At 43.5% G+C, this 16,342-nt stretch overlaps 1 pseudogene across 1 annotated transcript; it reads right to left on the reverse strand.

Moving 5' to 3' along the window:
• Positions 1-6,046: 6,046 nt before the first annotated feature.
• LOC306919368 (extracellular calcium-sensing receptor-like) lies at positions 6,047-15,077 on the reverse strand (annotated as a pseudogene). The gene is made up of 7 exons: positions 14,968-15,077; positions 13,619-13,913; positions 9,928-10,014; positions 9,032-9,301; positions 8,259-8,420; positions 7,265-7,492; positions 6,047-6,905 (listed from the first exon to the last, which is right to left on the reverse strand). The product of its transcript is annotated as an extracellular calcium-sensing receptor-like (transcript).
• Between the last annotated feature and the right edge of the window lie 1,265 nt (positions 15,078-16,342).

Here is a 16,342-nt window from a genome sequence, read left to right on the forward strand (position 1 = left end):
CACTTTGAAAGAATATATATTCAAAGATTTGCACCACATTTTTACGATTTTTCAAAAATAGCAGACCTACAAGTTTATAGCGCGGCACTCGGTGTGCTATGAGCTTGTAGATCTGTTATTTTTCAATAGCTAAAGTATAACATAACGCTTGAAACACCAAAAGGGGTTCCCGCCCAAAAAATGCCTCACTGCTCCCCAGGTGTCGTATTAATTACAGCCTTTAAGAACTGAGGCCGATTCTACAAATGCCCTCTTTTAAAATCGGTAGTTCTCACACTTTCAAGATTTCGAAAAATAGCAGACATACAAGCTCGCAAGCGCGGCACAAAGGGGCACGCTGTGAGCTTGTAGATCTGGCTTTTAATCCATGGTGCAGCGGTCACATTTTTCATCACAAGAGGCTTGTCTTGTTCCATACATTATCAGTGTGGTTTCACTGTGTTGCTTAGAGACTGAAATACGTTCTATTGAGATTCCGGCTGAACAAATTGCTTCCCTCCTTGTTACATTAACCCATTCAGGCCTGATGTCGAAATTTAAAAAAAGGTTCGCTCTGAAAGAATATTTATTCAAAGATTTGTGCCGCATTTTTACGTCTTCTACATCCTGACAGTTTTCTGAAAAAGCTATGTTTCTATGTCAGTGGTGCTTCCATTTTTCAAAAATAGCAGACCTACAAGCTCGTAGCGCGCCACTCGGTGGCGCGCTATGAGCTTGTAGATCTGCTATTTTTCAATAGCTAAATTATAACATAATGTTTAGTTAAAACACCAAAAGGGGTTCCCGCCCAAAATGCGTTAACTCCCAGTAGGCCTCCTTTTTTAATGCCCTCAGGGTTCATTAGCAGAGTATAGCGGGTAAAACCGTACCAATTCCTTCAATGACTCGCAGAGATTAAAAAAAGGCATGTAATGGCTGTTTTAAATCTAAATTCCCATATACCCTCAGCAGTGCCATGATGTCCAACAGAACGTCTATAATTGGACAAGTGAGAGATATTGCCTTTTATGTATCGCTAAGGCCAACTCCCTTCCGGGACCTTGTATAATCGACGTGATTGGTTTTAAAAAATATATATAACTTAAGGTGGCATTTGATGCGTCACCGACACGCGTCTAGTAGGGTCGGTTAGTTAGTCTCACCATACATTAAGTTATACTTTAGCTATTGAAAAATAGCAGACCTACAAGCTCGTAGCGCGCCACCGAGTGGCGCTCTACGAGCTTGTAGGTCTGCTATTTTCTTTTATCCTGAAAATGTGCCGCAAATTTGGGATATATATTTTTTCAGAAAGAACTCCTGGTATCAGGAGGTTGATTACAGCTATACTCACATTGATGACTCCTGGTATCAGGAGGTTGATTACAGCTATACTCACATTGATGACTCCTGGTATCAGGAGGTTGATTACAGCTATACTCACATTGATGACTCCTGGTATCAGGAGGTTGATTACAGCTATACTCACATTGATGACTCCTGGTATCAGGAGGTTGATTACAGCTATACTCACATTGATGACTCCTGGTATCAGGAGGTTGATTACATCTATACTCACATTGATGACTCCTGGTATCAGGAGGTTGATTACATCTATACTCACATTGATGACTCCTGGTATCAGGAGGTTGATTACATCTATACTCACATTGATGACTCCTGGTATCAGGAGGTTGATTACATCTATACTCACATTGATGACTCCTGGTATCAGGAGGTTGATTACAGCTATACTCACATTGATGACTCCTGGTATCAGGAGGTTGATTACATCTATACTCACATTGATGACTCCTGGTATCAGGAGGTTGATTACAGCTATACTCACATTGATGACTCCTGGTATCAGGAGGTTGATTACAGCTATACTCACATTGATGACTCCTGGTATCAGGAGGTTGATTACAGCTATACTCACATTGATGACTCCTGGTATCAGGAGGTTGATTACATCTATACTCACATTGATGACTCCTGGTATCAGGAGGTTGATTACAGCTATACTCACATTGATGACTCCTGGTATCAGGAGGTTGATTACAGCTATACTCACATTGATGACTCCTGGTATCAGGAGGTTGATTACAGCTATACTCACATTGATGACTCCTGGTATCAGGAGGTTGATTACATCTATACTCACATTGATGACTCCTGGTATCAGGAGGTTGATTACAGCTATACTCACATTGATGACTCCTGGTATCAGGAGGTTGATTACAGCTATACTCACATTGATGACTCCTGGTATCAGGAGGTTGATTACATCTATACTCACATTGATGACTCCTGGTATCAGGAGGAGGTTGATTGCATCTATACTCACATTGATGACTCCTGGTATCAGGAGGTTGATTACAGCTATACTCACATTGATGACTCCTGGTATCAGGAGGTTGATTACATCTATACTCACATTGATGACTCCTGGTATCAGGAGGTTGATTACAGCTATACTCACATTGATGACTCCTGGTATCAGGAGGTTGATTACATCTATACTCACATTGATGACTCCTGGTATCAGGAGGAGGTTGATTACATCTATACTCACATTGATGACTCCTGGTATCAGGAGGTTGATTACAGCTATACTCACATTGATGACTCCTGGTATCAGGAGGTTGATTACATCTATACTCACATTGATGACTCCTGGTATCAGGAGGTTGATTACATCTATACTCACATTGATGACTCCTGGTATCAGGAGGAGGTTGATTACATCTATACTCACATTGATGACTCCTGGTATCAGGAGGTTGATTACAGCTATACTCACATTGATGACGCCTGGTATCAGGAGGTTGATTACATCTATACTCACATTGATGACTCCTGGTATCAGGAGGTTGATTACAGCTATACTCACATTGATGACTCCTGGTATCAGGAGGTTGATTACAGCTATACTCACATTGATGACTCCTGGTATCAGGAGGTTGATTACAGCTATACTCACATTGATGACTCCTGGTATCAGGAGGTTGATTATAGCTATACTCACATTGATGACTCCTGGTATCAGGAGGTTGATTACATCTATACTCACATTGATGACTCCTGGTATCAGGAGGAGGTTGATTACATCTATACTCACATTGATGACTCCTGGTATCAGGAGGTTGATTATAGCTATACTCACATTGATGACTCCTGGTATCAGGAGGTTGATTACATCTATACTCACATTGATGACTCCTGGTATCAGGAGGAGGTTGATTACATCTATACTCACATTGATGACTCCTGGTATCAGGAGGTTGATTACAGCTATACTCACATTGATGACTCCTGGTATCAGGAGGTTGATTACAGCTATACTCACATTGATGACTCCTGGTATCAGGAGGTTGATTACAGCTATACTCACATTGATGACTCCTGGTATCAGGAGGTTGATTACAGCTATACGCACAGTGCAGCAGCAGCGCGGTCACACTCAGCCACAGAACCGGAGGAGGTTGATTACATCTATACTCACATTGATGACTCCTGGTATCAGGAGGTTGATTACAGCTATACTCACATTGATGACTCCTGGTATCAGGAGGTTGATTACAGCTATACTCACATTGATGACTCCTGGTATCAGGAGGTTGATTACAGCTATACGCACAGTGCAGCAGCAGCACGGTCACACTCAGCCACAGAACCGTCTTCATCCTTCCGTCTGTCTGTCTCTGCTGAAGCTACACACATACAACCTTCACCCACTGCATTCTGACACTGCCTCTGTGCATGCACGCACGCACGCACTCACAGATAGAGAGAGAGAGAGAGAGAGAGAGAGAGAGAGAGAGAGAGAGAGAGAGATAGATTAGTGTAAGGTTGGGTAAACACAAACCACAATCACTTTTTATTTGTGCAGTTTCCTAATCTCAATGCAAGGACGTTGTAAGCTTGCAGACTGGCTATTTTCACAATTTGCCTCTTCCTTACGTAGCCTGGCCTAATATTTGACAATTTGTTTGAAATATTCAATAGTTATAGTTTGTTGATTACTTTTGACGCAGTTTAGCGGTATTAAAAGTGGTTAAATTGTCACTTGGCTGCATGGCGAACCTCTTTGAGGGGCGCCGGACCCTCCTATATATGTCCAGCTTTTAGTGTATGCGTGAACACAAACGTCCCTACACAATTTTGAGAGTTTGTGTGAACACAAACATTGCGTAACATTGAAGATGAAGGTGATGGCGCAAATTCTTGCTTGGCCGAAATTAGATGATGTATGATGATAAGAGCGCCTCTCACTTCACACGGGTGTGATTTATTTTGTTAAAAGGACTCTAAACAAACATTACAAGTTCATGGACTTAATTGGCCTGGGCAGGCTTAAGGCTCATACATAGTCTGGATTTTCGGTGGTGAGGTGACCAACGAACTACATGACGTCACGAGCTGCGGTGAAGAGCAAACCACCGCCACCGCTCCAGCCCTTCTCTCTGTTTTTACTCACCACCGCTCAACGTTATTTCAGCTCTGGTGGTCAGCTCACCACCGAAAATCCAGACTATGTATGAGCCTTTAGCGGTCCAGGCACCTTGGCTGGTAATCCAGCATGACAGTGGGTCGCGGGTTCGAGTCCCGATCCCGACGAAGTTTACTGTCCCACTTGAGCTCCTGGCTTTCCAAACCAGCGAGGTCACAGGAGTCCTTCACTCCTGGTTGCTCTTCAGATTCACTCCTGCTCACCAGTGACATCATTGTCAGGCTCCCCCCCCCCCTTTTTCCCTTTTTGAGTGGTGTAAACCACTCCTACAACTGGCTTTTGTGTGCAGAAAAAATGAGCATGGTTGCTATGTTCAAAATAATTTCTGACGTAATTAAATCACACCCGGGTGAACTGGATGACCGTAGCAACCATGCTCATTTTTTCTGCACAAAAACAGCCAGTTGTGAAATCACATCCGGGTGTGATTTCATTACGTCAGACATTACGTCAGACCACAGCTGATCATGCTATATAAAACCTTACACCACTCAGTTCACACGGGTGTGATTTTTTCATAATAACATGTTAACTTCTGAACTGAACTGTCCACAGCCTCCATGGTTGAGTGGAGAACATAGAACCTTTTATAGAACCGTGTCTTTCTTTTTTGAGTGGGGAACATATAACCTCTTTTTGGTTGAGCAGGGAACATATAGAACCTTTTTGGGGGGGCCGGATGAGTGTGGAACATAGAACCTGTGGAACATAGAACCTGGGGAACATAGAACCTGGGGAACATAGAACCTGGGGAACATAGACCCTGGGGAACATAGAACCTGTGGAACATAGGGATGATTTTATATTTTCAGACATATGCAACACGTCAGACGTAACCACAATGCATTTGCATAATAGTCTACTATGACTATGTGTCCAAAGGGCCTAAGATCGCAAATTGAACCCTATCTGGGTAAACGCACCGATCATTATTGTGACCGTTGTATTATATGATAGATTCCTCATAAACTAATAGAAAGGCTTTATACCAAATGTCATGTGTTTCGTTATTATATCCAAGTCTGTCCATGACAATGCATCCTTTGGTCACATACTCTTCATACTGTTCTATTGCATTTATTTGATCTTTGTCATTTATTGGCTTCAAGGCACACATGGGGACTCGAGTTTGAGTCGCACACACAAAGACTTCTAGGCTCTATATTTCAGACATGTCCTTAAAGATGTCAGACTCGACACAAGACTCAAGCTGAAAGACTGACTCATGGACAATCTTTATTTTATGTTTAATTTGGTGCATTAACATGCACGAAATGTCATGTGCAATGGAATCTCCGCTGCACACATCCGACCTCAGTCAACCTGCTGGTTTGCAAAGTAAACACTATGGCGAGCACAATATGCTTTAGGCCTAGGGTCAAACTGCATTTTTAAGAGGGTAACCACGTTTATGCCAACTTTTCTTTGTGATGGCTATAGATGTTTGCAACCCTCACTGGATTACTGCTTGCTAAAGGTTATCAATGAAATATATCTACAGTATATTATTGCTATACAATACCCAGAACATGTATTATCATTGCATTTCTGCTTCTACGTCTTGGCGGCACCTCGACCCATGATGGACTTCTTAGTGTTTCTCTCAGGTTTTAAAAGCATTATATAACACTTTGGTCCAAACAGCACCAGCAAAAGACCAAAACTAGATGCTAGAATAGCAAACACCTCCACTACATCTGCATATTTGCCTGGAGAGCTGATATATGCTGGTATGAAGGCTATCCACACGGCACAGAAGATCAACATGCTGAAAGTGATTAACTTGGCTTCATTGAAGTTGTCTGGAAGATTCCTTGCCATGAATGCTAGGACGAAGCTGAGGAGTGCCAGTAAACCGATATAACCTAGTAACACTGCAAAACCAACTGTTGATCCCACATCACACTCATAGACTATCTTATCACTGTGGTATTGTGTGTTTTTATGAGGAGCTGGTGAGGCAGACACAAGCCAGACTATGCAGATTATTGCCTGGATTGATGTAAGAGCTAGAACTGTTCCTCTCTGCTGCATAGCACCAAACCACTTCATGATGCCTGCACCACCAGGCTTGGAGGCACACAGCCAGCACCACCATAGTCTTTACCAGGATGCAGGAGACACAGAGCACAAAGCTGATCCCGAATATTGCATGCCTCAGCTGACAAGTCCAGATCCTGGGACGGTCAATGAACAGAAGTGAACACAGGAAACATAATATGAGTGACAGCAGAAGTTGGAAGCTGAGTTCTGAATTGTTGGCGCGTACCATGGGTGTGTCTCGATGATACACGAAGATTCCCAGGACAATGGCACAGACAAGTGTGCCTAGCAATGAGATGGTTGTTAAGGAGATTCCCACGGCCTCGTGGTAGGACAGGAATTCCAGGCTCTTAGGGACACAGCTGTCACGCTGGGGACTGGACCAGAAGTCCTCTGGACACACGGTGCACTCTGTAGAGTCTACCATCGAGGGCAAGATTAAAGGAAGAGACAACTATACAGTATCATTCTAAAGATCACTTACTGTACCTATAGCTACATAATGTAAACCTACCAGTCTCATTGCTGATCTCTCCCTCAGAGCAAGCAATGCAGTCAAAGCAGCAAGCAGGTTCTCCTTTCCTCCTGGCCACACAGGTTCCAGGGGAACAGCTCTCACTGCACACTGACCGAGGAGGCTGCAGAGGAAATTAACCAATCTCAGTCCAACCTAAATGACATTGACATCATGAGCTTGACACACTAGCCATTTTATAAAGCCAAAGAGACCTTTGTAGATTCGAAGCTCCAGAAGATTGTGTCTTCATCGAGGATGAGTTCTACACCAGCGGAGGCTGACTTCTTGACCACGCCTACATTCTGAACCTTTACATTGCCGTCATTGAGCCACACCCAGTTCATGACGTCAAATATTGGTAAAGCGTCACCGTTCTCATCAAATGACACACGATCGCCAAATGATGTGGTGAAGTTGACCTCTTCCAGGTAATACATGAGCTAGAAATGTGAGTAAAAGTATTGAGACTACTGAAGATCAGTACTATACTCCATACAATATGCACAGTAGTTGCACTGAGATGGACTGTTGTATTTGCTTGGGTAAACTGCAGTGACAATGACCTCGTCCAAGTCTATGAAAGCCGGGGCCTTAAATCATTTGGCCGTTATAAGTCGGGCATTGACTTTCTCCTAAATGAAACGCATGCTCGTCTGTGTCCAGCATGCATCTGAACCAAACCATGTTACTGCTTTAAAAATAATAATAATCCTACTATGTCAAGTTTTACCAATGTCATGGGACCCCAGCTAGAAACCACAACTTCATGTTTTACCTGCCATGGCTGTATTGTCTGCAGAGTGGCACAGCTGTGCCCAGGGAAAGGCCCTCTTCCTGGCACACACTGCAACAGGTCATGGAGGGCGTGGGCCAGAGCATACACCGCCTTGTACACACAATACTCCATCCTGAGTTCAGACACATCCAAAAATGTAGTTCCTGCCGTTCCCAGGTCCTCTTGTCCAGTACACACCCTTCCACCAGCGTCCACCCACTCTGGTGAAAGGGGTGCAAATTTACACTGAAATGTGTGCTCCCAAAACTGCCTCGCCTAAAAAAATCAAATCAGATAAGTTACCTTGTGAATATTAATCACTTTGTATATTCATTTCACAACTTTGAAATTGCAGCATGAATACAAAATTCAACAAAAAGACTGACTATGGTATTTTGATGGCTGCTGTCGGGATCATTGTCAGGACGGACTTTTGACAAGAAGTCCTCGAGACCTGGAATCTCTCCTCGACGGATGACACAGCCCAGGGTGCCTCTCAGGTACGGCATGTAGCGCGGAGAGTAGAGGTTAGGGTCTCTGATCCAGCCCAATCCGGCAATCCATTGCAGACCTGTCACATTTTGCTTCACCACCTGTAGATTATTATTATTTTTATTAGATTACATGTTGTAAACCAGTACGTGGGACAAGCCGATGCATCCCTGGGGGGGCATGTGTGTGTGTGTGGGGGGGTGGGGTGTGGAGGGGTCATTCAAACGGGAAAAACATCCAACCTTTTTTCTGGCGACTGATACTGTCGTGAGGGGGCCATGCTTTTCATTTATTTTCATTTATTTTTAATAATTATTTTTTTGATTTTCATAGTGGTTCCGGAGTAGGTTATTTTCCAAAATAATTATTAAAACATAAATGAAAACATGAAATGAAGGATTCGATGAATCTATCATGGTTAAAATGGAGTTTGAAGTTATAATGGGTTTGTATAGGAAGGGGCGGGGGACAGCTAAAATTAATATCAAATATCTAAATATTGAATGGAGCAACTTAAAACCTGTCTGGGATGTTCACATGAGCCTGAGTAGACGTTAGAATGACCAAAAGTTTTGAAAGTGAAATATCCCTTTAATTGTACTAGTTTCCAACTTATGCTCATATTATGTTATGGAGTGATGTGTTCAGTTCAATATAAGTACTTTCTGATGCCGTATAGTTATCAATCCCTGTATCATAACATAACACAAACCTCCTCCATCAGATCAACTATATAGCTCCCATATGCATATGCAATGACCACTCGAGCGGAGGACGCCTTTATCACAGTGACGATCCTCTGCAGTTCAGCCGGGCCGTGGTCCCAAGGCAGAGCCTCCACATAAGCCAGACAACCCAGACCAGAGTGGGCCAGCTCGGCCTGGATGATATGGGCAGCGTCGCGGCCATAGTCGTCATCAATAAACACCACCCCAACCCAAGTCCACTCATACCGCTTCATGATCTGGAGCATAGCTTCCATCTGAATGAACAAAGAATGGAGGGATACTCACATAGGCTGTTCACCTACATTGGTACTGTAGGTACAAGTACAGTTTTGAAGTAGGCTACTTCACAGTATATCCTATCCATTTTTTCAATACTCTATTCTACTACCAAACGTGCATTAAACACTCAGGGCAGGCCCTAAATAGTCCGACTACCGGTATTCAATCAACAACATAGAATATCGACCAGCTCGCAAAACACATTGCATCCGTTGTGAGCTTATATATCTACTATTTGTGAAAAAGCGAGTGTGTGTGTGTGTGTGTGTGTGTGTGTGTGTGTGTGTGTGTGTGTGTGTGTGTGTGTGTGTGTGTGCGCGCGCGCGTGCGTGCGTGCGTGCGTGCGTGCGTGCGTGCGTTATACATCATATGTAATAATAATAATAATAATAATAATAAGCATCATCATAATACTTCTTCCACCACTGTTCAAGTAAATCCATGAATCTAATTTGCAGATGTCTAAATGTCGACGCTCCCTTGATACTGTCTATAAAAACCAGCTCTGAGAGGTGATGTGCAATATCAGTTACACTCACTAGATGGAGACATTTGTCAAGTGTGTGGAACATGAACAGCATTGTTGTGTGCAGCAGTTCACCTGGAAGACATTACTTGGGATTGTTCTAAAGAAGGATGGGAAGTTATTCCGGTCACTCAGACAGGAGCAAGTGGCCCAGTAACTTACCTGAAAGAGGCAGAAAACATAACAAAATTATTTTCATTTTAAGGTAAGAAATGGGCTACCCACAAATTCACCTTTAAAGGAGCATTCAGTGATTTGGGTGATTTGGAAAACCACCCAGTCCGCCCCGGTAACAAAATGTGCACATGCACGCTCTACAGTGGGGGGAAGTGCAACAGGCCAACAGCATGTGCATCAAGGCCCGCCCCCACTCGACCATGATTGGAGGAAGGCACCACTCATCCTGATTGGATGAAGGTTTTGCCACCCGCCACCAAAACTGAAACTAGGGTTTTTTGACCCCAGGGGCTCACTGGGGACAGGGAGGAACTCCTTATATGGTCAGCACACTCTATAGTAGGGAGGATTATAGGTGCTGCCACACTATGGAAAGAGCCGCGCACGTTCTCGGCTGCGCGCAGCTTAAATTCTGAGTTTTTGGTGGAGCTTCTTTTCCATTCACCAGCTGTCTAAAAACTCAGAATTTAAGCTGCGCAGAGCTTAAGAAGTGCGTGGCTGTCGACCGTTTTGCGCTTAGGTGTGGAAAGGGCTTATCCAGAAAAAAAAAAGAATAAGTGATATTTGAATTAAGTCAAATCACTGAATATACCTTTAATGGGTTATTTTTATTTTATTTTGTATATGTCCCCTGCAAGCAGAACACAGCCTGGGAGGAGGAAGAAGAAGAAATAAAGAAAACAGTGTCATATTTAGCTTCAAATAAGCACTGGTAGCCTTTCTGACTTACAATGTGGTCTTTTAACCCATTTAGGCCTGAAGTCGAAATTTAAAAAAATGTCTTCTAAATTCTGACAGTTTTCTGAAATGCCTCATGTTTCTGTATCAGTGGTGCTCAATATTTCATGTCAAGGACCCCAAAAATGATATGTACCACCGAAAGAAAGAATATATATTCAAAGATTTGTGCCACATTTTCACGATCTTTCAAAAATAGCAGACCTACAAGCTCGTAGCGTGCCACTCGGTGGCGCACTACGAGCTTGTAGATCTGCTATTTTTCAATAGCTAAATTTTAACAATGTTTAAAACACCAAAAGGGGTTCCCGCCCAAAATGGGTTAACTGAAACACTCACCTCTACCTCATAATGACTGAATACACTGTTATGGCAGGAATGAGGTCTCATCATTCGCGATCAGCAGACAGAGTTGGAAGCAGGACACAGCATCAAGATCGTGGCATCGTCACTGTTCCGATCATCTCAGTACAGCAAAATGGTAGCATGGTTGCCCATCGTAGTACAGTCAAAAGTGATCGCATCACCCCGTTCCTTCCCAAGTTGTTCCTTTCCCTCCCCTTTATTTCCCAACCACACACCCCCCAAATTGACAGTCAGTGTCAGTGACAGGTGTTTTATTCAAATACAACAGGACATAGGCAGATAATAACAGGTGGTCTCACTCATCTCCTTTCATGGTGTTTGCTTGCGACATTTAGACATTGTCTAAATGGGATAGTTGGAGGCAAGCAGGAAACAGACTAATTTGAGAACACACCCAAGTAGGTAATCGTCACCTTTGCCAGTAGGGCTTGAAGACTTCAGCTGTCAGATTGACAGGAAGACTACTCTAAATGGGATATTTACACAAATACATGTATGAGAGCTATTAGTAAGTGAACATGGGAACTACAGCTGTCATTAGTGACAGCTTCTGCCAGGAAGCCATCGTTGCCTATTCTGATTGTTGACCAATACCCCCGAAGAGGTAATAGTGACAGCTGTCAGATTGACAGCTGTTGGTTGGTTTGACTGCGTAGTGAATGATTGTTCCATCCTATTTGACCGAATGGAATACAATAATAGTTCTTATTGAATAGTAAAATTGGCATTCTAAAACTGCCATTACAACACATATACACTATAGGCTACTATAAAACATGTCAAACATTGGCCATTTTGGCCAAATTGTCAAATATTAAAGAAAGAGGAGAAATTATGAATAGCCGATCTAGAAGCTATATAAATGTATCTGTGGAACGCCTCAACTCTTTCCAAGTGCAGGGTGGGGATCAGATTATTTTGGGAGATCATGGCCTGAAAAAGGTTGAGAACCACTGCTGTAAAAGACCAAATACATGATTTATTGTACTGTAGAACAGGGGTAGGCAACCTTAGGCACTGGTGCCAACATTGGCACAGCATAGGGTGATCACTGGCACATTGGTCCCTTTTCCACCAGTTGGTTCCCAATGGGAACCGGTTCAGTTCTTTGTGGTTCTTAGTCCATGAGCCAGAGCTCCAAAATTGGAACGTTAATTATGAATTGAGTGGGCAAAGCCATACCTATATTAGATTGTTATCACCATGAAACTTCCCCAATTGAGTAGCCTACTTACACGAAGACAATGATTTATTGTATTACACATTTTACATTTTTGAGTGGTGTAAACCACTCCAACAACTGGCTTTGTACCCGTGTACCCGTGTTCGTACCAAAAAAATGAGCATGGTTACTATGGTCACTGACATTACGTCAGACCACAGCTGATCAGGCTATATAAGACCTTGCACCACTCAGTTCACACGGGTGTGATTTTTAAATATGCAAATGAGGCAATATGTAGGAAAATATGCAAAATAGAAAATATGAAAAAGCTATACAGTGGAAGGGTTATCATGTATTAATTTACTTGTATTGATCCTGTAAACAATTTAATATAGGTCTAGTTTTTCCCACCAATTTTGGAGCTCTGGCTCATGGACTATAAACAAAAAAGAACTGAACCGGTTCCCATTGGGAACCAACCGGTGGAAAAGAACTGAACCGGTTCCCATTGGGAACCAACCGGTGGAAAAGAACTGAACCGGTTCCCATTGGGAACCAACCGGTGGAAAAGGGGGTCATTGTGTGTGAGAGAGGATTATTTATTTTCTTTTCTTTTAAATTAAATATTCAAAAAAGTTTAGTCGGAAATTAAGTCCAGTCTCATGATCACATCAGTATGCAAATGACATCATGCATATAATTCCACGTTCATTCAAACACACATTCCTTGGAATCTGACCAGGGAGAGACTCTGGGAGATAGTGGGTTATTCAGTCTAATAATCATACATCCTGATGTGAAATCTGACCAGGGAGAGACTGGGAGATAGTGGGTTAGTCAGTCTAATAATCATACATCCTGATGTGAAAAAATATATATTTCTAACCCATTCTGCATGGGCGGGAACCCCTGTTGGTGTTTCAAGCATTATGTTATACTTTAGCTATTGAAAAATAGCAGATCTACAAGCTCATAGCGCGGCACCAAGTGCCGCGCTATGAGCTTGTAGATCTGCTATTTTTGAAAAATCGTGAAAATGTGGCCCAAATGTGGCCCTGTTGACATCAGGCCTACTGTAAATGGGTTAAAGAAGAAGACAAATAAATAAATATTGCCATGTGTTAGGGTTAGGGTTAGGGTTAGGGTCCATGCGTATGGACAATCAAAATCACGGACACTAACTAATAACTATCAAGAAAATAAAAAAACATGGCACCTAATGTCAAAAGGGTTGCGCCAACCCCTGCTGTAGAACACAACAAAACAAATAAACACAAAATAGGTTGTGCTAGAAGGGGATTCAGGTATGAGCAAACTTACCATGGGCACTCGATACAAACCTAATATTCTAGAGATGGCAATAGTGTTCTCTGAGGTAGCGTCGCCCACAATGCCGAGCACCGGAGGAGAGCCGATGCAGCTCTTGTCCAACCGAAACCGTTTCTCCCTCTCGCTGACCAATGACAATGCTGCACGGAATGCAACGCCGAGCGTGAGGCAGTTGTCATAGATACTGTACCCCAGAGTCACGCCAGGCAGCAGGCTGGGGCTGCTGTTGATCTCACCGATGGCAAACACCATGGTCTGGGCACACCGGAACCCTCGAACGTCAATCCTATAACACACACAAATATCACTGTGACCTCGAATATACATGTATTGTTGTAGAAATGCACAATGTCAACACATCCTGTGTCAAAACATGTCACTTGCTTCTCAAACATGTTAGTCTCATGGTCACCCCATATAAATAACCTTTTCATCCTCGGCACCACCTGAATTACATTGTTACTTTATCCCATTTTGACCTGAGATCAGATTCTAAAAATATACATCCTGACAGTTTTCTGAAAAAGCTATGTTTCTATGTCAGTCGTTCTTCGATTTTTCAAAAATAGCAGATCTACAAGCTCGTAGCACGCCACAGCTTGTAGATCTGCTATTTTTCAATAGCTAAAGCATAACATAATGCTAACACCAAAAGGGGTTCCCACCCAAATGGGTTATAGCACCTTTTATCATATTAACGGTACCTAAATATGTAAATCTTTCCCCCAAAGTTACAGTATGTCAAGAGGAAAACTGGAGAGAATATCTGTTTCCATTAGGTCAGCATTTCTAACATTCACCAAAAACAGGCTTCACAGCTGAGCTTGTAGATCTGCTCGTTTTGGTCAACTGACTTAATTGGTGGGTTATTTTCCCAGCCTGTATAGAGTACAGTACACCAAGCACAGTTTTAGTCGGGTCCGTTTGACTAAGAAAGTGGTTAAAAAAGTGACATGGGTGAATTCCAAATGTTATCAAAGTATTCTGAGGCAACCCTGGACTTGTGTCAAGGGCCAAGGCACCCCTATAAGGTGCCACGGGCCATGGCACCCCTATAAGGGCCAAGGCACCCCTATAAGGTGCCACGGGCCATGGCACCCCTATAAGGGCCAAGGCACCCCTATAAGGTGCCACGGGCCATGGCACCCCTATAAGGGCCAAGGCACCCCTATAAGGTGCCACGGGCCATGGCACCCCTATAAGGGCCAAGGCACCCCTATAAGGTGCCACGGGCCATGGCACCCCTATAAGGGCCAAGGCACCCCTATAAGGTGCCACGGGCCACCCACTTTGAGAAGCCCTGACCTGTAATCCTCTTGGCTGCTATTATTGATACTCACCCGTAGCAAGTGGGCTCCTGTTGCTCGGAGGTGAAAGACTGCTCGGGGAACACAGAGGAGTAGTGGACCAGAAACAAGCCACCCAGAACAAAGTCGCCCGCTCTGTGCATTCTGCTGAGATTAAACTCTGCCTGTAACTCACAAGAGGAGGAACGGGGAGGACGGGGAGGACGACAAAGAGGAGAACGAAGAGAACAATAACAAGCTCATTAAGTGCATGCATGAACGCAGGTGTGTGTCTAGAGAAGACCTCATGACTGTCCTGCTCGGTCGGACGTCCCTCCCCCCCTTTCTAAATCCACTGTCCGGTTGCTACATTTTATACGCAGTTCTGTGACGTCCCCTGTGTCACCTTATGGCATTACGTCATCTGTAACAGCGCCCACCTGGGCAGAGGCTGTAAGAGGCAGGGCGTGTCAAAAACATAATAGAAAGAAACAAACAACAAAATATCTTTTCATAGTAACAAAATAATGGTGGTTGTTCTATACCATACATGGGCAATGTATGGGCAATGTGGGGGCCACATGCGGCCCCCACCTTCACTTAATGCGGCCCTCAGGTTAATATCAGAATACTGATATATTAATGATTTCAGCTGGTACAATTCCAAGCATGCAAACATGACCCGCTTTTGTATGTCCAATGTGTTTGGATTTAGTTCATAAAGTTAACATAACTATAACTATAACTATTTTTTTTAGGTTATTTGTAAAAATTTACAGGATTTCAATTCAAATATAGCAAAAATAGCTTGTAGATCGGCTATTTTTGCTACGACAGTAATATGCAACGTGGCCCTCTGGAGTGAGTGTGGAACTATAGTGGCCCTCTGGAGTGAGTGTGGAACTATAGTGGCCCTCTGGAGTGAGTGTGGAACTATAGTGGCCCTCTGGAGTGAGTGTGGAACTATAGTGGCCCCTCTGGAGTGAGTGTGGAACTATAGTGGCCCTCTGGAGTGAGTGTGGAACTATAGTGGCCCTCTGGAGTGATTGTGGAACTATAGTGGCCCTCTGGAGTGAGTGTGGAACTATAGTGGCCCTCTGGAGTGAGTGTGGAACTATAGTGGCCCCTCTGGAGTGAGTGTGGAACTATAGTGGTCCTCTGGAGTGAGTGTGGAACTATAGCGGTCCTCTGGAGTGAGTGTGGAACTATAGTGGTCCTCTGGAGTGAGTGTGGAACTATAGTGGTCCTCTGGAGTGAGTGTGGAACTATAGCGGTCCTCTGGAGTGAGTGTGGAACTATAGTGGTCCTCTGGAGTGAGTGTGGAACTATAGTGGTCCTCTGGAGTGAGTGTGGAACTATAGCGGTCCTCTGGAGTGAGTGTGGAACTATAGTGGTCCTCTGGAGTGAGTGTGGAACTATAGCGGTCCTC

The sequence above is a fragment of the Electrona antarctica genome (genome assembly GCF_951216825.1).
Source record: "Electrona antarctica genome assembly, contig: scaffold_25, whole genome shotgun sequence".
In the NCBI taxonomy this organism is placed as follows: Eukaryota; Metazoa; Chordata; class Actinopteri; order Myctophiformes; family Myctophidae; genus Electrona; species Electrona antarctica.